At 40.7% G+C, this 20,674-nt stretch overlaps 1 protein-coding gene across 4 annotated transcripts in view; it reads left to right on the top strand.

The window, feature by feature from the left end:
* Positions 1-20,674, top strand: part of LOC113037033 (SPRY domain-containing SOCS box protein 4) — a 61,551-nt gene that overhangs the window by 9,448 nt on the left and 31,429 nt on the right. The window lies entirely within an intron of this gene.

The following is a 20,674-nucleotide window of genomic DNA, read 5'->3' as shown; positions in this document are numbered from 1 at the left end:
TTATTATTACATCCACCACATGCTTGTCCTGTCATATAAGGTGGAGATACCCAGTCTTCCGGCAATGCTTGGTTGATTCATTTGCTTACTTTTTGGTCTCAGGTTGCTAGTATAGCATCTTTGCTTGGCTTCATAGCTTGGTTTTCATTAGTGTGTTACTATTTTTTACGGGGAATAATTTTCTTACCTGTTTTGCAAAGGGTTGTACTTTGAAAGACATCCAATCACTTGTAACCAGTCCACTTTCATAATACTGAATTTAGCTCTCTTTATAGTCATTGAGTGATAGGCAGCTCTCGCTCTCAGACATGTTTGGGCTGCTAGAGAAGGTAAACAACTGATGTCGCTTTAGCATTGATATCCAGTCTTTAAGTCTGATGTCATTAGCCGTGCCTGGGCCCAAACTCTGCTGCAGGTCCCTAAGTCCAACGATCACTGCGCCATCGCTGAGAGTTAAAAACTGTCTAAATCCTTTCGTCTGTAATAAAATGATCAGTGTTGTTGCTCTACCAGGTGTAACAATTAAGTTTAACATCTAGGCATCCACGAAAACCGATTTGATGAAATTTAACGGAGTTAGAAGTTAGCAGGAAGTAGAGCTGGGCGATAGAACGATAACGATATGTATCGCGATATAACTTTTACTCGATAGAGAAATTAAGCTATCGCGATAGACCTCGCCGCTCTTGTCCTCTTAAAAAAAAAAAAAAAAAATAATAATAATAATAAAAAAGGTCAGCCGATCCAAATTCAGTAGCGCAGAGCCAAACCAATCACAGCCGCAGCGTCACGTCGCGTGACTTGTTACGTACAGCACAAGTGCCAAGCCGCACGTGTGTTTGTTTGGGAAGCAGCCAGCGGGTAATTGAGCCAGCGCGTAATGGAGGAAATGAGTGTGCCGACTAGAAAAATCAACCGAGTGTGACCGAAGAGAAAACAGATGATGGTTCCAATGCCGGAGAGATTGTCGAACGGAAGAGCCATAGAAGTTCCGTAGTTTGAAGGTATTTAGGCTATTTCAAGTCTGACAAAAAACAGAGTAGCGTGCACTGTAAATTGTGCCGAAAGCAAGTCTGGAAATACAATGAACTGGTGCATGCGTCACACTGTGCGCCATGTTATTGTTTCGGTGAAATGAATTTCTACAATACTGTTACTGTTAATTCTACTCTCTGCAGTGTTTAAATGCTTACATATACACACAGTTACTGTCCGTCCACACATACGACTCGGTTCTGCTTCTATGCCCCAGCTTTGTTTACTTTTTCCCACCGAGGCTTCTAGACTTCTGATTGGCCAACATTTCTGCACGGTTAGGAATCTAGCGCCACCTGCTGCTTTGGCATGTTCATAGCAGCGTTTTCCTTCATTTCTGCCTTTATGTGTGGACGGGATTATTTTTTAAAACGGAAACGGAAAATCTCCGTTTTCAAAAATACCCGTGTACGTGTGGATGTAGCCTCAGTGTCTGACTGGAAGCGCTAATTCGTCATTCGGCTTTTGTCAGACTAAAGTAACTGTTAAAACTGTTTGAAAAGCTCAGCTATACAACAAGGAGAGATTGAGAATTTCCTTTTAGTTCTCAGTTTATTTGATATTGACAAAAGTTAGTCAGTTTTGTCTGTTCTTCTGTAAAACAAACTAAGATTTATTTTTAGAATTAATATTTTGTTTCTAAGTGGAATTGACAATTTAGTCTGTTTCGTTTGAGTGTTTCGTTTGAAACTTAAACGCTTTAGCGGCTGCCTTTTGTGTAGTTTGCAATATTTGCCTTTATTTATCTGAAAAAGTCTCATGTTCCTTAAGTACATCTACCCTGTTGAACTTATTATGGGAAATAAATATTTAAATAAAAACAAGCTGCTGATTATTTCACATTTTACTTGTGAGCAACGGCACATTTAAATCTTACAAACATAGTTATTTGGCTTATATCGTGATAGATATCGTTATCGCCTGAAATGAAAAAAACATATCGTGATATGAAAAAACTCATATCGCCCAGCCCTAGCAGGAAGTTAGTTTGCATCTAAATATAATATACCATGTTGTGACTGAGGGATTTATAAAACAAATTAAGACGTACAGCTCTGCTATCACTTCCGACATAAATGAAGACAGGAAAGTAAACAGCAGGGACATTTGTAGGTTTACTGAAATTTGGCTAGCTGGTATATAATGATGTGCTACATGATCGCTAGTGTTACGATTCGGTGTTGTCAGTGTTTTGTTTTAGGCGTAACTGTTATGTGTTTCCTGCTTTACTTTGAAAGTCTGTCTTATCTCAGTGTGTTCAGTTTACGCTTCCTTGTCTCGTCAGTTCTGATTTGCCCCAGCTGTGTTTCCCTCCTGTTGTCCATTCCCTGATTGCTCCCTCTATGTATTTAAGCCCTGTGTTTCAGTTTGTCAGGTTGGCGATCTTTCCCCCCGGTTGTAAATAGTTTGGTGCTTTGATGTAAATAAATGTCTTATTTTGCTTTGATGTAAATAGTTGTCGATACTTTCGTTTTGGTATTTTTGTGGAGGCCCGTATTAGTCTTTTTTTTTTGTTGGTTCGCCCTCCTTAAGAGCAGTGAGCGTAGGGGCATTTTTTTCCCCTTATTTTTATTTTTCCTGTGTTGCACGCCGGTTGCCTAGGCCGGGGTGTAACACTAGCGACACAGCTATGTTAGTATAATATAAACGGTGAAGGTGGAGGATAAACACTAACTTCCCTCCCCCCCACTCAATTAAAGTTAACATGAGGGTTCCCGAAGGTTCGGGACAAATGCAATCGCATGGCAGGATGCTGTAAACAGACTGAACTTCAGTCGGGAGAACAACTGAGATAATCCATCCACAATACGAGGTTAGTTATCAATATACTGCTGCATGGGCTGAGCTGTAGTTACATCGTAAGGTTTTAAAAGCTGAGCTTCAAAATGATTAGCGGTAGAGCAGGGCGATATGGCCAAAAATATTTATCACGATATATATTTGAAAATTTGCGATAACGATATAACCGACGATATAATTGATGCGAGACAAAATACAACTCCACAACATTACTAGTGCAAAAAGACAACCTTCCATTTATTTTCACTTAAACAAGAAGCTGGTTTTTATGTACATTAAAGCTTTATAAAAATGTAACAGTGCAAATGCAAATTCCTTGCTGAAAGTTTAACCAAAAGGCATTTCCAGTAGAAATGGGCTGACATATCCTGAGCATAACCATGTATAATATCCACTGAAGTTAAAAAGAGGTGCTTTGCAACATTAAACTGCAGTGTGCAGTACGCATTTTTCGGACCATAAGGTGCACGGGATTATAAGGCACATTAAGCGAAACAAAGCAGTCAGATAAATCAAACTTTATTAAACTCATTCTTCTTGCTTCCTCCACTTCTGTACCATTGATTCATTAATGTTGAATTCTCTGGCAGCTGCTCTATTCCCATGTTGTTGCAGTATATTAATGACTAACCTCGTATTGTGGATGGATTATCTCAGTTGTTCTCCTGACTGAAGTTTGGTCCGTTTACAGCATCCTGCCATGCGATTGCATTTGTCTCTAACCATGAAGAACCTTCACGTTAACTTTTATAAGTGGAAAAGTGTTAGTGTTCGTCCTCCAGCTTCACTGTTTATGTTATGCTAACATAGCTGTGTCGCTAGCGATCACGTAGCACATCATTATATACCAGCTAGCCCAACTTCAGTAACCCTACAAACGTCACTGCTGTTTAGTTTCCTGTCTTCATTTATGTTGGAAGTGATAGCAGAGCTGTACGTTTGATTTTTTTCAGAAATCTCTCAGTCAGAACATGCAATATCATGCTTAGGTAACTAGCGAAACTAGCGAGCTAACTTCCGCTAGCTTCCTGCTAACTTCTAACTCCGTTAAATGTAATAACTTTTGTTTTCATGGATGCCTGGAAGTTAAACTTTATAGTTACACCTGGTAAAGCAGCAATGCTGATCGTTTTATTAAAGATGAAAGAATTTAGACAGTTTTTAACTCTAAGTGATGCTGCAGTGTTGTTTGACCTGAAGCATACGGAGTTTAGGACCCAGATTACTCCCAGATTTAAGAGCATCTTAGTCCGACAAATACGACAATAACAACGGCCGCTTGCATGTTCTGCAAAAAAATGTGCTTTGTTGTGTATCTGACGGACAAACACCAAACCAGTTCCACATCACGGAAGTTGCACCATTTTTACAAACCAATTCTGGTTCATCTGTTTCACTCAACAATCGGCCATGTGCGTATGAAAACAAAGGCACTGCGCATGCGCGTTTTACTCCCATTCTATCGCGATATTTCATTTTCCTATCGTTGCCTAACAATATACCGGTATTACCGTGAACGGTATAATATGGCCCAGCCCTAATTAGCGGTAATAAAAACCGAGAGGCCGACAGTGATCACTGAATGTTTTCAGGGGCTTGTTGAGAATAAACAACATACAAAGCATTAAAACATATAAAAACACACACAAGTCTTATTAAACGCAGAGTAGTTTGGACCCGGAAGCAGGATTCACCACGTCATCACTCAGACCGGATAGCAAGATGATACTTACGGCTTTAAAATTTGTAATGGTAGTGGCTGTGTTGGTCAAAGCATTCATTCTTAAGAATGTACCACATTGCTGATTTGGCTACTCCTTAAGTTTTTGCTACATTTCTCTGATAGGTTTATTTTAGTTTTTCATTCTAATAATGGACTCATTAACTTGCATCCAAGAATCTTTGGACATCATTAAAGACTTTTAGTGAAAAACTTTTCTCGTTGAAGCTTTTTGTTATGGAATAATGAGAGAACGAGCCATGAAACTGCCTGTCTTTCAGTTGTTGCATTAGTTTTGAGCCTCTGAAAATGGGGCACTATGTATTTAAATGGATTTTAAATGGGTGCTGTAGGGCTGCTCAATTAATCGAATTTTAATCACGATTACGATCTGGGCTTTCAACGATCATTAAAAATGACTGAGCCGATTATTAGCCCCTCCCTCATTTATCCGCGACACCTTAAAGGCCGGTCCGTGAAAATATTGTCGGGCATAAACCGGTCCGTGGCGCAAAAAAGGTTGGAGACCGCTGATTAAGAGGACCCGAGGGAAGCTCGGAAAGCTAAGCAGAAGTTATTTGGAGAGTGACTGCCGTTGGTTGAAAAGAGAGTTAAAAAAAAAAAAACTTCAGTGGTGTTGCACACTATTTTATATTATTTTTTAAAGTCATTGTTAACCCTTTAAAGCCGGTCAGAGCAGTAAGCTCCGTTTTGCCTAACTATTGTTAAATCCCTGTAGAACCTGAACTGTGTAAGCTAGCGCAATAATTTGTTTTGCATATGAAACCGGAGGAGTTGTACTTACATCTGATGCCATCAGCTTGTCCTCGGTCACGGTTTCGTTCCACATATAGCTTTGCAAAAATTGCATAAAAAGCGCTTGCAGGAACAAAAACATAATATTCCAGAAACACGCTTTGCCGTTCCTATCAGCTGTTCGTAACACTTCCCACAGTGAAATGATGCACATGCTGTTTTCTTTGCAAATTTGCATCATAGGATTGTTTTTTGTTTTTCCTGCAGTATATAAAAATTGCTGTATCTCCAAAATAAAACTATGAAGACACTCAAAATAAATTTCCTGTGGTGGGAAACTATTTTTTGCAACTTTATTGTATTTAAAGTTTTGAGGGATAAACCTCTTAAATTTCTCCAAGTAGAAATATATGTAAACAAAACAAAAGCGATTTTCAATTTTTTTTGTAGTTTATTGCACTTTTTTGCAATTTATGTAATTACTATGGACTTAATGCATACATATTATTAAAATATGGGCTATAACAGTTGTATTGATGTATAGCAACTTGAAATGCTCCCACAAATGGCACTACAGCATGTAAAAAAATAATATAAGCTCTGGTGGACTTGGTTCTATAGTAGGTCTTAAAGGGTTAAATAAATATCGTCAAATAATCGTGATCTCAATTTCAGTGAAAATAATCGTGATTATCATTTTTGCCATAATCGAGCAGCCCTAGGGTGCTGCAATGCCTAGTTTTAATTCAAGCGGTTTAACCAAGTCTGAAAGCCTGCATTTAAAATCCACTGCTGGCATACAAAGGTAAAACCTTCTCTAACCACATGTTTTGGGATGTTCACAAAGTGACATCACCATTTAGTTTGAAGTCCTCTTTGGAGAATTCAGCTTTAGCTTTTTGACGGTCTCTGTTTCGGAAATTTGGAGTCAGAAGTGAGTGGTTTGTTTTTTGTCGTTGTGTTTGTTTGTTTGTTTGTTTTTTTTGTGTTAAACATGGTTTACTAGGAGTTTTCCTACATGTGAAAGGGAAAATCACTTTTAATTTATTTAAGCTTAAAATGCACTTTTGTTAATCAAATGTCTTTAAAAAAACCCAAAACAAAACAGGGTAATAAGTGTATACATCTGTCGTAAGAAGGCAACATGGACTTATTGCGTCAAAGATATGCCATCAGCAGTGCTTACAGAGTTTGAGCGCCCAAAGGTCTATTTTTATCCAGGAATTTTAACTCTCACACCAAAAGGTGGTTTCTCATCTTATTTTTGTTGATGGGTCTTGCACATACACATGCCTCCACCTGTATTTGCAACCGTCCCGAGAGCCTAACCATTGTTTAGCTGTAGTTCACTGACATGAATAATTGAGCTGTGCTCCTACATCTATGCCCTAGGGATCCTGTTGTTCTACTGATGTTCAACGTCTTTGTTGCCTGCTGTATTGTTCTGCAAGATGTCAGCATCCTTTGTTCACAGCAGTTGGTCCATCTAAAGAACCCTATTAATCTTTCCACTTTCTCTACATTTTTTTTTTTTCTTGAGTAGTTTACGGTTTAGTAGGTCAGGTGTCCGGTTTAAATGAAGAGAGGAATATATTTTAATGGTGGCAAATGCCAATCTTTGTTTGAAAATTTAGCCTGTAGATTTATTGCACTATTGTTTATCTACATGTTCAGAGAAGGTAATTGTAAAGCTTTGTTTTGTAGTGAGTTCTCTTGAGTTTGGGACAGACGAATGTCTTTGAGGCTGAGTGTTTCTGGGACACTGGGGGAGGAAATTGCTTAGATGAAAGTGACACAAACAGGAGAAGACAGTTTTCACACCCGTGTCTTTTTTCTTTTTTTTTTTTTTCCTTCTTCCCCTTTCTTCCAAATATTGTTTTGCATTTTTAATTGGACGTCAGTCAAGTCCTTGAGCAAAAAACCCATTAATTATCCAAGTAAATTCAGTCCGTGTTTGACTGTAGCTAATGACTTATGTGTGACTTCAGGGTAGATGAGGCCACAGGCTCTCAACTATAGAAGATTGAGCTTATTTAACTGCTCAAAGTGACATGGCACTTTTGATCTGCTAACATGCCTTCCAGTTAAGCTCAATGTCGTCACGACCATCCCATGGCCTACATGCAGAGCTTGTCAAGTCATTTTTGAGCACAGCTCATTATGCTATTAAAATGTCGTTGTTTTTTTCCCTCTTGTAGCAGGAGGAATCTGAACATGACTCACAAGATGACTTATCTTTAAATTCTAAAATGAATGAATAAAAGTGGTCTTGAGCAATCGTTCGCCAAGCTTTCTGAAGAAGTCTGAGTTTTTTTTTTGGGATATTGGCTGCTTTTTCGCTCACTTTCAGCCCAGTCAATGTATCTGATCATTTTCAGATGTTTCTTTTGTTTGGTAAGCTACCCACCAAATCTATGAATCGAGCAGTAAACCTTGTTGATTTGAATCAACAAGGTGATTCTGAAAGATTTATTGGCCAAAACCTTAACATATCTCAGCATGGTGTGCAGTGGTTTCTTAAAAAAGTTTGAGGAGACTGGACAAGTGGGGGACCAAAGTAGTGGAGCTATGACTGTGTCTAATAATAATAATAATAAAAGAATAATGTTAGTGTGAGAGCAAGGCAGGAGGTGTTATCCAGCCTGCCCGATTGTAAGTAAAACTTTCTATGTCTGTCATAAATTCTTAGATTGATGTTTTGAAACTTTACCAGCAATTAGAAACTGTGGCAGCTGAACTTACCCACTCTGTTTGATCAGCAATTAAAAAAAAAAAAAAAAAAAAAAGTTTTGTGCCAAATTACCAGATGCACAGGAAATAAACGCGGGTGGTAGCTGAATACAGTTGCATGAACCAGCATTGTTCTAATTTTTTATTTTATTTTTTATTGTAAAAAAAAGTGTGTCCAGTGTTCTGGATATCAGTTTTCAGTTTGAATTTCTAGTTTCAAGAAATTGCCTCACGTATTTCCCAATTTCCTAGTAAATTATAAAGAACTGAAGAGTGAGTCTTGACGTTTGCCCAACGCTGTACATGATGGGGAAACATCCCCAGAGCAGTTCTAGTTGAATGCTACAGAAAGATATAATGCACCCCTGCGTGGTACTATGTACAAGTAAATTATTTACCGTGAGAAGACTCGCCACTAAATTATCAAACTCAATCACTCAGGAAAAAAAACAAAACCTTCCTAATAAAAGCACTGGCGATGGATGTGTCATAGAGCTGGTATGTTTGTTGCCCAGCCATAATATAGCACACCTAAGAAGATGAGAATTGTGACAAAGGAGTCAGCCTCTGGCCAAAAGATAATCATTTGCACTGGGGTTAAACATTTATAATGACATTGCTCCTTTTTTTTTTTTTTTTTAAAGTGGCGTTTAATTTACTCAGCTCAAGTCATGTTGGTTTATCAAATGAACAAAACCTGCAGGAAATTTAGAATTGAATTTAAGTGTGATTAAACAGACGCATGACCTTTTTAAATATACAGTGGGGCAAAAAAGTATTTAGTCAGCCACCGATTGTGCAAGTTCCCCCACCTAAATCAGAGGTCAGTAATTTGCACCAGAGATACACTTCAACTGTGAGAGACAGAATGTGGGAAAAAAAATAAAAAATCCATGAATCCACATGGTAGGATTTGTAAAGAATTTATTCGTAAATCAGGGTGGAAAATAAGTATTTGGTCAATAACAAAAATACAACTCAATACTTTGTAACATAACCTTTGTTGGCAATAACAGAGGTCAAACGTTTACTATAGGTCTTTACCAGGTTTGCACACACAGTAGCTGGTATTTTGGCCCATTCCTCCATGCAGATCTTCTCGAGAGCAGTGATGTTTTGGGGCTGTCGCCGAGCAACACGGACTTTCAACTCCCGCCACAGATTTTCTATGGGGTTGAGGTCTGGAGACTGGCTAGGCCACTCCAGGACTTTCAAATGCTTCTTACGGAGCCACTCCTTTGTTGCCCGGGCGGTGTGTTTTGGATCATTGTCATGTTGGAAGACCCAGCCTCGTTTCATCTTCAAAGTTCTCACTGATGGAAGGAGGTTTTGGCTCAAAATCTCACGATACATGGCCCCATTCATTCTGTCCTCAACACGGATCAGTCGTCCTGTCCCCTTGGCAGAAAAACAGCCCCATAGCATGATGTTTCCACCCCCATGCTTCACAGTAGGTATGGTGTTCTTGGGATGCAACTCAGTATTCTTCTTCCTCCAAACACGACGAGTTGAGTTTATACCAAAAAGTTCTACTTTGTCATGTGGTCAGATGAAACCATTCTCCCAATCCTCTGCTGTATCATCCATCTCTGGCAAACTTCAGACAGGCCTGGACATGCACTGGCTTCAGCAGCGGAACATGTCTGGCACTGCGGGATTTGATTCCCTGCCGTTGTAGTGTGTTACTGATGGTGACCTTTGTTACTTTGGTCCCAGCTCTCTGCAGGTCATTCACCAGGTCCCCCCGTGTGGTTCTGGGATCTTTGCTCACCGTTCTCATGATCATTTTGACCCCACGGGATGAGATCTTGCGTGGAGCCCCAGATGGAGGGAGATTATCAGTGGTCTTGTATGTCTTCCATTTTCTGATGATTGCTCCCACAGTTGATTTTTTCACACCAAGCTGCTTGCCTATTGTAGATTCACTCTTCCCAGTCTGGTGCAGGTCTACAATACTTTTCCTGGTGTCCTTCGAAAGCTCTTTGGTCTTGGCCATGGCGGAGTTTGGAGTCTGACTGTTTGAGGCTGTGGACAGGTGTCTTTTATACAGATGAGTTCAAACAGGTGCCATTCATACAGGTAACGAGTGGGGGACAGAAAAGCTTCTTACAGAGGACGTTACAGGTCTGTGAGAGCCAGAGATTTTCCTTGTTTGAGGTGACTAAATACTTATTTTCCACCCTGATTTACGAATAAATTCTTTACAAATCCTACCATGTGAATTCATGGATTTTCTTTTTCACATTCTGTCTCTCACAGTTGAAGTGTACCTCTGGTGCAAATTAATGACCTCTGTCATCATTTTAAGTGGGGGAACTTGCACAATCGGTGGCTGACTAAATACTTTTTTGCCCCACTGTAGTTGGTTCCAGTTCAGTAAATTTATAGACGGATGTCACAACCTTTATGAAGTTTCTCATATTTATTGGTTACAACGTGGTAGTTTAAAAAAAAAAAAAAAAAAAAAAAAAAAAATCCCTGGAACTGCAATCAGGTCAGTTGTAGAAAGAAACTCGTGGTGCCAGTCATGTTGGTTGTAATTTTTATATTCAAATGTTCTTGCTTTATCACTGGGTTTATTTGTTTCTCATCTGTCTGGTACATACGAGGAGGTGGTGGTTCAGCACCTCAAAGCAGCTAACAGGGTTGTTCATCCTCATACCAGACATTAACTTGTACAATAAAGATAAAGCTTATCTTTACTGGCCACTATTTTGGTCTTGGCCCATGAGCTGCTCAGACAGTAGAAGTGATTGGTTATGAAAGTGTTTTTGAATTGAAACACAGAGCTGGAAACTATCGTGGGCTGTAGTGTCCCAAGGGCCTTCTACTGATAAATGGTTCACTGCCTCTTCCCTCTAACCATCATTAAAAATGTCAAATCGTTAAAAGCTGCACTTCTTCATAATCACCACTCTCCTCGCTGATGGGCGATGTCTCCTGGCCTCATCTTTCCTGTTTTGGAGAATGCTTAATTGCTTTCCCTAGTGTTTGTAAACTACATTTGAATTGTTCCTCAGTTGCCTCAAACCGATTGTCCTGTTAATTATTAGTAGATGATAAAAGACTGAAGCAGAGTTGCACTGGCAAGGCGACAGGTGCTCAACACTCATGCACCTAGTTAAAGATGCCAGTGTAGTCAGTGGTTAAGGGTCTTGTACGAGGGCAGTGTGTTCTTTAGGAAGTGAACATTTAAAAGAACAGAAGTAGAACACAAAAGTGGTTACACCCATTTAAAAATGGCTACAGTTTAGGCCGAGGTGGTCCAAATCTGTTGAGTTATTTAAATAAAATCGTAGGTATAGAGGTTCTCGCAGGAGTTATTAGACAGTAAGGACACATTAGCTGTAAGTTACCTGGCTAGTTGACAGCTAATAATTGCATGCCCATGATCTAATAGAGAAAAAAATATACAAATACATGTAAAAGCAGTTCCGTAATAATGGTTTTGAATGAAGATGAGAAAACTTAAAGCCAGTGGTTATCATACTCTGTGGCTAACTGTAGGTGTATTAAACAGTGTAAAACAAACAAAAACACTTAATGCAGTTTTCAGGTTAATGGGTGCAGTTTCTGGGTCAGTCCATGACAAGAAGTTGGCACTTAAATGTAGGCAATTACAAGCACGAATGTAAGCACAAATGTAAGAATGGTAATAGGTCTAGACCCAAGCCTGTATCAGCCAGCATATTTTAAGCCAGCCACAGTGTCCATGCCCACTAACTTTTTTTTTTTTTTTTTTCTTTTTTCCCCCAAGTGCTATTTAATATGTTGCAGCGTGGTTCAAATTATTTTGCTGCTAAACACTTCTAATCCTTAACTTGACCTCCAATCTGAAACCATTATTGACCACAGAATGATTCATCTTCTGTGAGGCATCCAAAACCCTGAGACCTGGAAAGAACAATATCCAAGAGTCCATATGCCATCACCGAACATTGGACAGGATGTTGAAGCCGTGGTCCCTTCTGACCTCTATGTAGCTCGCCCATCGCTGTGTGTGTGTGTGTGTGTGCCTGCCTGCCTGTCTGTCTGTCTGTCTGTCTGTCACGGAGCATATTGGCACCTTGACTCCAGATTGAAAAGTGGTTTTGATGGCATTTTCAAGAAAAGTCTTTTGTGCCTAATTTCCAGTAACACAGATTTGAAAATATAAATGTGCATCATCTTAAACCTTCAGATAGGGCGGGCTGCTCCTTCACTGGTTATGCTATGGCGATGAATGCTTGTGTGTTACTGATATCACCTTGACTTGAGTTTCCACACCAGCTCGCTGCCTGTCACTGGAGCTGTGTGGAGGCAGAGTGGGAGGAAACAGTTGGCGACGAGTGAGGGGCATTGGAAAGCGGCTACCGTGTAAGCTCTGTGAGCCGTCCTGCTGTTTGGTCAGACTACACACTGTCGGGGCCCGGATCAGTTAGATGTGCTTGCTTTTCTTGAGGGCTGACAGTTTAGAAGAGGGGCACTCTGTTGCCACCGTGCTAAATCCATCATTTTTTTCCCCTCTCCTATAAGTGCAGTTTAGCTGAAAAAGACACAACGCTAGAGTTGCCATGGTAATATCATCCTCAGTGCTGACAGTATTTTAGGTAAATGTCTGAGAAATGATCTTAAGTGTTTGCATCAATTCGTCTACAGTTAAGCAGTCACAAAGAATACATACAAAGTAAGATGTGTACTTGGGCAGGTTTTCTAATGAGCTCAGTAGCTTAGACTTCATAGGAGGGGGTATCGCTCTTTTTCACATGTAATGCTTAAGAGGGCATCTGTAATTCATGCACGTGTATAATTGGTGAAAGGCTTGAATCTGGACTCAGATGACCGTAAGTGACAACATTTACATGCACAAGCTAAGGCCTCTATAAGGAACTGCACATTTCTCAGACAGTTTTTTCTTAAATGAATAAAAGCCCTCAAATACTTATTGGAAAGAATTACTGCTCTGTTCTAGCTGTGCTCATAAGGGTTGAGGAGCCAGCATATTAGGCTAACTAGCAACAAGATGCCTTCCCTCTCCACAGATGACTACCACAGCCTCCTGCAGAAGATTGCAGTACTGGAGACAAAAATTCATCGCTTAGAAGTAAACGTGGAGGTAAATGGACTGTGTGGAAATGAAACAACCTTGCCTTTGATTCAAAACAATGGCGATGAGCAAGCTAGTACACAGCTAAGGAGCACAGATAACATGACCAAGAAAGTAGACTTTGTGCATTATTATAAATCCTCAAGTGATAATCCCCCCTTAGACTGTCTTGGTGCAAAACCAAGACATAAATCATGTCTCCTGGAAGGGGGAGGACGTATCACAGGCAGGCAGCACAGCGAGCTGAAATCTCTGAAACCGACTGGCCTTCACTTCCTACGAGACAGAGAAGCTCTTCTACCCCTGTATACAGGAGGAAACAGGACTGGACAACCGTGAATAGGAAGGTTAACAACAACCTCCAAAACAACTGAATGCGAAACTGCAGAACAGATTTGCTCCACTATCAAAGGACCCTGGATCTATATCGGACAACCATCCATCTAAAAGCAGCGAAATAAGGTCTGAAAATCTGTTGAAAAGTGAAAGGCCACAGGGAAAGCTAAAGGCTAGGCCTGAAACTCTGATTGTGGGTGACTCTGCCATAAAGGATGTACAAAGGATGTGCGGTAAGAACACTAAAGTCCTCTGCTTTCCTAACGATATGGTCAACAACCTGAAGGAGAGAATCTTCAAATTGCAGATGAATATCCAACTGTGACAAACATTGTTCTGCATACAGGGTCAAACGATGTGTCCAAACAACAGTCGGAGGTTCTGAAACGGGACTTTACTGGATTATTAAATACTGTAAACTCTCTGAATGCAGCTGTATTCATCAGTGGACCTGTACCGCCGGTCAGAGGAGGAGACGAGAGATTCAGCAGTTGTTTACACTGAATAAATGGCTTATATCAGCATGTGCTGACCACTCAGTGCATTTTATCGACAACTTTAATATTTTTTGGGAACGCAGGCATCTGTTCAAAGCAAATGGATTTAATTTTAACAAGTCAGGGGTGAAACTGTTCACCTCCAACTTGTTTTATTCTATACGTCATCCATCTGTGCTTGGTGCCAAGGCTGAGATAAACGAGGAGTTATCTCATAAAGAGGAACAAACAGTACTCCAAGAACAGACAAAGCCCAGCAGAAACCTTGAGGAGGAGCTCCATTTGCCCCCACCCGGGAAGAGCCTCAGAAAGGAGAGACATCCATGGCATCTGAGGAAGAGCCTCAGAAAGGAGAGACATCTAAGGCAAGAAGAGGGGTCCCTATTTGCCTCCAACTCTCTCAACAACACCAACGACCAGGACAAAGGACCACGACCTTCCCCAGTCCCCAAACCCCTGACAGGCCATCACCCTCCTCCCCCTCCCTTTCTCCCTCCTCCCACACCTGAAATTCACTGAGGAGATGATGGAGCGGGTCAATGCTGGGCTCAGATCTACCCCCCGTCCAATCCCTTTTTGTCCCCATAAACCCCCCACCAGAGCGGCCAAAGGTTCGCCATCGAGCCCCACCCTCAACAGAGCAATCGAAGTCACATTGCCCAGCCTCGCCCCCTTAGTTCCTCTTCATGCCCTGTCTCCGCAGTCTGATGCGTGATGTGTGAAGGGTCCGGGCTGTGAGGATTATGGCAGTGATGACTTTTCCCAGGAGAAGCTGGGACCCTGTTTACTAGAAGGTTTTAAAATTTCTGTACTTTTAGGTGACAGGAGACATGTGGCCTGGTCAAAACACAGAGAGCTGCACTCTAAAAGATCTTTAAACATAGTAAACATACCTTGTGTGCCACAGACTGCTCCCAAACACGAGGGGACAAGTAATACCTCTAAAACACTTAAGTTGGCTTTATTAAACACTAGATCTCTAGCTGGGAAAACATTTTTAATTAATGATTTAATCACTGAGCACAGCCTTGATTTTATGTTTTTAACTGAAACTTGGTTGGACAAAGTAACAGTGGAGCTGTTCTCATCGAGACGACCCTCCTAACTACAGTTTTATCAGTGAGGTCAGGGCGAGCAGGAGAGGAGGAGGGGTTGCTGTCTTATTAATGAATCATTTCCAATGTAAGCAGCTATCTCCTGGAAGTTTTCAGTCTTTTGAATATGTGGCTTTACAGCTGAAGGCCCCATCCAAAGTTGTGTTTCTTAATGTTTACAGGCCTCCCAAATACTGCACAGACTTTTTTAATGACCTCAGTGAACTGCTGTCTGTGATCTGTGTTGATTTTGACTGTGTAATTATTGCTGGGGATTTTAACATTCATGTGGACAACCCTCAGGACAAAGGGACTAAAGACCTGAGTAACACTCTGGGCAACTTTGGGCTGACTCAGCATGTAACAGAGGCCACACATAATAGAGGACACACTCTTGACCTACTGATCTCCAAAGGCCTGAGCATTTCAAAGGTTACTGTGTCTGATGTGGGCCTGTCTGATCATTACTGTTTTCTTTGAAAGTAAAATCTCAGCCCACACAAATATATCAACAACAGTGATCACAAAACGGTGTATAACTGAACACAGTAGTGCAATTTTTAACCAGGTCTTCCCATTAACACCTGACCTGTCCAGAGGGTCAGTCAATGAGCTCGTCAATAGCTTCAATGCTAACATGTTAAATGTAATGGACACTATTGCTCCCATTAAGGTGAAGGTTATCTCTGGAAGGAAAAAGTCTCCATGGAGAAACTCCACACTGGTGAAAAATGAAAAAAGAGAGTGTAGGAAAGCTGAGCGCAGATGGAGAAAAACAAACCTCCAGGTTCATTATGACATTTATAAAGAGAAACTTCACAATTATAATTTACAACTGAGGAATGCAAGGAGGTCCTACTTCTCTGACATCATCACTAAAAACAGCCATAATGCTCGGGTCTTATTTTCTACAGTTGACAGGCTAACAAACCCCCCTGTGTCAGTGGCAGCTGAACTTCATTCGACCATGGCCTGCAATGACTTTGCCAAATTCTTCACTGAAAAAATCCAAAAAATTAGACAAGCAATTGGTACATCAACAGCAGATCCAGGATATGTACTGTGTCCACCAAAAAACTGTTTAAACACCATGAAACGGTTTCAACCTATTAACAGCAAAGACCAGGGGCCTGTTCTTCGTACCTCGCTAAGTAGGTTAGCTGGATTAGATTGTTGACGATTTCGCGTGATCTTGGATCGTTCGGTTCCCCGAAGCTCATCCGGGACTTGCTGTCATAGCAACAGAGCCGTAAGCGTAAACCTGCTCGGGAGCAGGTTTACTTTATGTAAACAGGATTAGATCGCGGCCACGCAGGTATGTCCGCTTCATTTATACGAAAGCAACAGCGATATTCCACCACTGTTTCACCATAAATAAATAACATCAATGTAACTAAAGATAATGCAGTACTTGATCCTTGTATTGATGTCACACAGATACATACAGGTCATTTCCTAAAAAAGGGAAATGTACTATTAATCATTCTATTACATGTATGTGATTATTACAGATGTAATTCATATTTCAGAGTAGTAATTGTAAATCACTCCGTGTAATCAAGATGGGAGACCACGGCTATAAAAGCGAAGGTGGATTTGGGAAGTCTGTCGCAGCCGTGTCCTGTCCGTTTACGCGAGCCACCCATTGAGGAAGGTGCAAGATTGATAAGGAGAGTCCTCAGAATCCAGCGTATATTGCGGGACAGACAGGATCCTTTAGCTCAGCGCGACAGTGTGCTCATTGAGAGATATCGATATCCCCGTGAGGGTATTATTTACTTAACCAACTTGTTGACGAGGGGGTGCAGGACCACCACCTGTCTTTTTTTGCTCTGCCCTTTTCTTGGTTGCTGTTATAAACAAACTAACAGACTATTACAGGGTCTCTTTCCAAGAGACGAAAAGCAATATAAGTGATAAATATTACCATTCTGTAGAATATTCTTATATTCCACTTTTACTTGTTCCCATGTTCTAGTGGGTCCTGTTGTGGCTCTAATGTGAAAGGGGATATAATATAACAATATGATATAATGTAATATAATATTGGATAATATAGTGTAATATAATAAATCTATAAATAAATAATAAAGTGACTGAATAGTGGTATTGTAAAGCGCTTTGGGTGCCTTGAAAAGCGCTATATAAACCCACTCCATTATTATTTCTATTATGAAATTACTTACGAGTTTAATTTGTCAGCAACTTTCTGCCAGCCCTCTCTCCTTGCTTTTGCAGCCTTTGCAGTGTTCCCTTGCGTTTTAATTAAACTCTGAAACTCCTGAAATCCCTCAATCAAGAGTTCTTGCTCTGCTGCCGGAAAATACCGAGCGCGCCCCTTCGACATTTTCGCCGACCAATCAAAGGGTTGCCGATCAATGTTTCTACTATCGATGCGTAGCCCCTTTTACGACACTCAGTGATGTCACATTACTGCGTCCAGCTGTACTAATCGTCAACAACAGGTGTGTTCGGGGAACCGGATTAGCGAGCTCACGGTTAGCGCGATGGTTTGGTCTTGGATGTGTCATTTGATCTTGGATGTAGTGAGCGACGTACGAAGAACGGGCCCCAGGAGGACATCTCAGGTCAACTGAACTCCTCCTCCTGCTGTTTAGATGTCCTGCCAACAAGTTTTTTCAAAAAGGTCTCAAAGACTTTAGAGTCAGACCTGTTGCAGATCGTCAACTTTTCTTTATTATCAGGTGTGTTTCCAGAATCACTAAAAACTGCTGTAATCAAACCTATACTGAAAAAGGACAATCTTGACAAGACACAAATGAACAACTACAGGCCGATCTCAAATCTCCCGTTTTTAAGTAAGATCATTGAAAAAGCAGTTTCTCAACAGCTCAGTTACTTCTTAAAGCAGAATAATTGCTACGATGCCTTCCAGTCAGGTTTTAGACAGAACCACAGCACTGAAACCGCTCTGACCAAAGTGTTTAATGACATATGTCTGAATACAGACAGTGGAAAAATGTCAGTCCTAGTTTTACTGGATCTCAGTGCAGCATTTGATACAGTTGACCACAACATATTACTCAAACGACTGGAGAACTGGACAGGTCTTTCAGGAACTGTACTAAACTGGTTCAAAACATACGTAGAAAACAGGAAATACTTTGTATCAATAGGTAACTTCACATCTGAGCAGACAAGTATCACATGTGGAGTTCCCCAAGGTTCCATCTTGGGACCCCTTCTGTTTAACATCTACATGCTCCCACTGGCACAGATTATAAACAACAACAAAATAAACTATCACAGCTATGCAGATGACACACAAATATATATCACAATGTCACCAGGAGACCGAGGCCCTGTACAGGCTCTTGGTAAATGCGTTGAGGAAATCAATGACTGGTTGTGCCACAATTTTCTCCAGCTAAACAAAAACAAAACTGAGGTACTAGTCTTTGGCGCCAAAGAAAAACGATTACAGGTCACCAGAGAACTTCAATCTATACATCTAAAAACCACAAACCAGGCGAGAAATTTGGGTGTAGTGATGGATGCAGACTTAAACTTAGAAAAACACATTAAGACAATAACAAAGTCAGCTTACTATCACCTCAAGAATATATCAAGGATAAAAGATCTGATGTCTCAACAGGACCTGGAAAAACTAGTCCATGCATTCATCTTTAGTAGGCTTGATTACTGTAACAGCATCTTTACAGGTCTACCTAAAAAATCAGTCAGACAACTACAGCTCATTCAGAACTCTGCTGCTCGAGTCCTCACTAAGACCAAAAAAGTGGACCACATCAGTCCATCTCTGAGGTCCTTACACTGGCTGCCTGTCCGTCAGAGGATAGACTTTAAAGTTCTGATGCTGGCCTATAAAGCTCTGAATGGTTTAGGACCAAAATACATCAATGACCTCCTGACCCAGTATGAACCATCCAGATCCCTCAGGTCATCTGGATCCGGTCTTTTATCAGTTCCCAGAGTCAGAACCAGACACGGAGAAGCTGCATTCAGCTTTTATGCTCCTTATATCTGGAACAAACTCCCAGAAAGCCTCAGATCAGCTGAAACACTCAGTTTATTTAAATCCAGGTTGAAGACTCACATGTTCTCAGCTGCATTTGAATAAAGCACCAAATCCACACTTTAAGCTTAAATTTCAAAACTTACATTTAACTACTGATTTTATCTACTGTTCTGATTTTATCTGTTTTGATTTTATATACTGTTGTTTGTTTGTTAATTAGTTAGTTAGTTTATTTGCTTGTTTTAATCAATTTTAAATCATGCTTTTTATTTGTTCTTGTTTCTAATGTCTCTGTAAAGCACTTTGAATCACCTTGTTGTTGAATTGTGCTATACAAATAAACTTGCCTTGCCTTGCCTTGAAGAAATATTTAGGAAGTTTTCATTGGACATGGCCAAGGTTGTGCTTTGTCGCAGTTTTTTGTCGATACATTTTTACTGGGCAGAGAGTGTCAGGTTTCTGCTGGCTTAGTTGACCTCAAGCATTAAATGGGGTGATTGGCAGGAGAGTGTGATGTGACTGGGATGAGAATTGGTACCACAGAAACATCGTTGTCAGCAGGAAAATGGTGCACTGACTGCTCTGATCTGCCTCGAGTGAAGGAGTTCAAGCACCTCTGGGTCTTGTTTATGAGTGGTGGAGAGTAGATGGATCAGCAGAGCACAGTGGATGTGTACTGGTCTATTGAGGCGAAGAGGGAGCCGAGTGTGTAAGTTCCTCCATTCACCCATGGCAACGAGGTGTGAGTAGTGATTAGAAAAAGATCAAGGATACAAGCAGAAATGAGCTTCTTCCAAAGGTTGTCTCGGCTCACCCTTGACGATGGGGTGAGGATGTCAACATTGTAGAGCTGCTGCTCCTCTGTATATAAAAGGATTTTCTGAGTAGGATGCGTCGAAGATGTTTTGAGCAATGAGGCACGTGCAGGACGTGCTGGGGAATTTACAACTTCTGTCCCCACTACCAAGATCTAATGTGTAAGACTGAAAATAGTCTGATTTCAGTCTGTAGAATGAGAAGTCATCCCACTTTTCTTTTGTCGAATGTCATGAACAAAATATTTTTGTGCCTTTTTGTGGACAAACCATAAGCCATTTTATACACTGATTAATAAAACTGAAGTTGTGTACCTTCCCTGTCACTGTTGCCGTTTCTTCCCGGTGCCTAACAAAGGCACGGGTTCTATTTTCTTCCTCATTAAACATTTGCCATTTCGAACATCTCAGATTCTGCTTTGTTTACATCAGCGTCTAGCTTGCAGTCCTCCTCTTCAATGTCTTTGCTGGCGCATTGCTGCGTCTCTTGGCACATTCTGGCCCCTGTTGATCACTCAAATAGTGTGAAACCATTGGCAAGAATGCATATTACGTCACCCGTGTACACAGGCCCGCACATGGCATGCAAAACGCCAAAGACCCACTCATAAAGAAATGGCTCCATTGCACTGCCAGAGAACTGGTGTATCCACAGGATACTTTTAAAACACCATCCCCTTTGCTTTTTTTTTTGTTTTTTGTTTTTTTTTATGTTTGAAGATGCACAGTCTTAAAATTTGATGAACATTAAGATTGCACCGGCTCATAAATATTCATCAGACCAGAACCCCTTTCCTCTTCCTTT

This window comes from Astatotilapia calliptera, chromosome 14, assembly GCF_900246225.1.
Source record: "Astatotilapia calliptera chromosome 14, fAstCal1.2, whole genome shotgun sequence".
In the NCBI taxonomy this organism is placed as follows: Eukaryota; Metazoa; Chordata; class Actinopteri; order Cichliformes; family Cichlidae; genus Astatotilapia; species Astatotilapia calliptera.
Note: the sequence above shows the minus strand (reverse complement) of the source record. Positions and strands in the feature narration are given on the sequence as shown.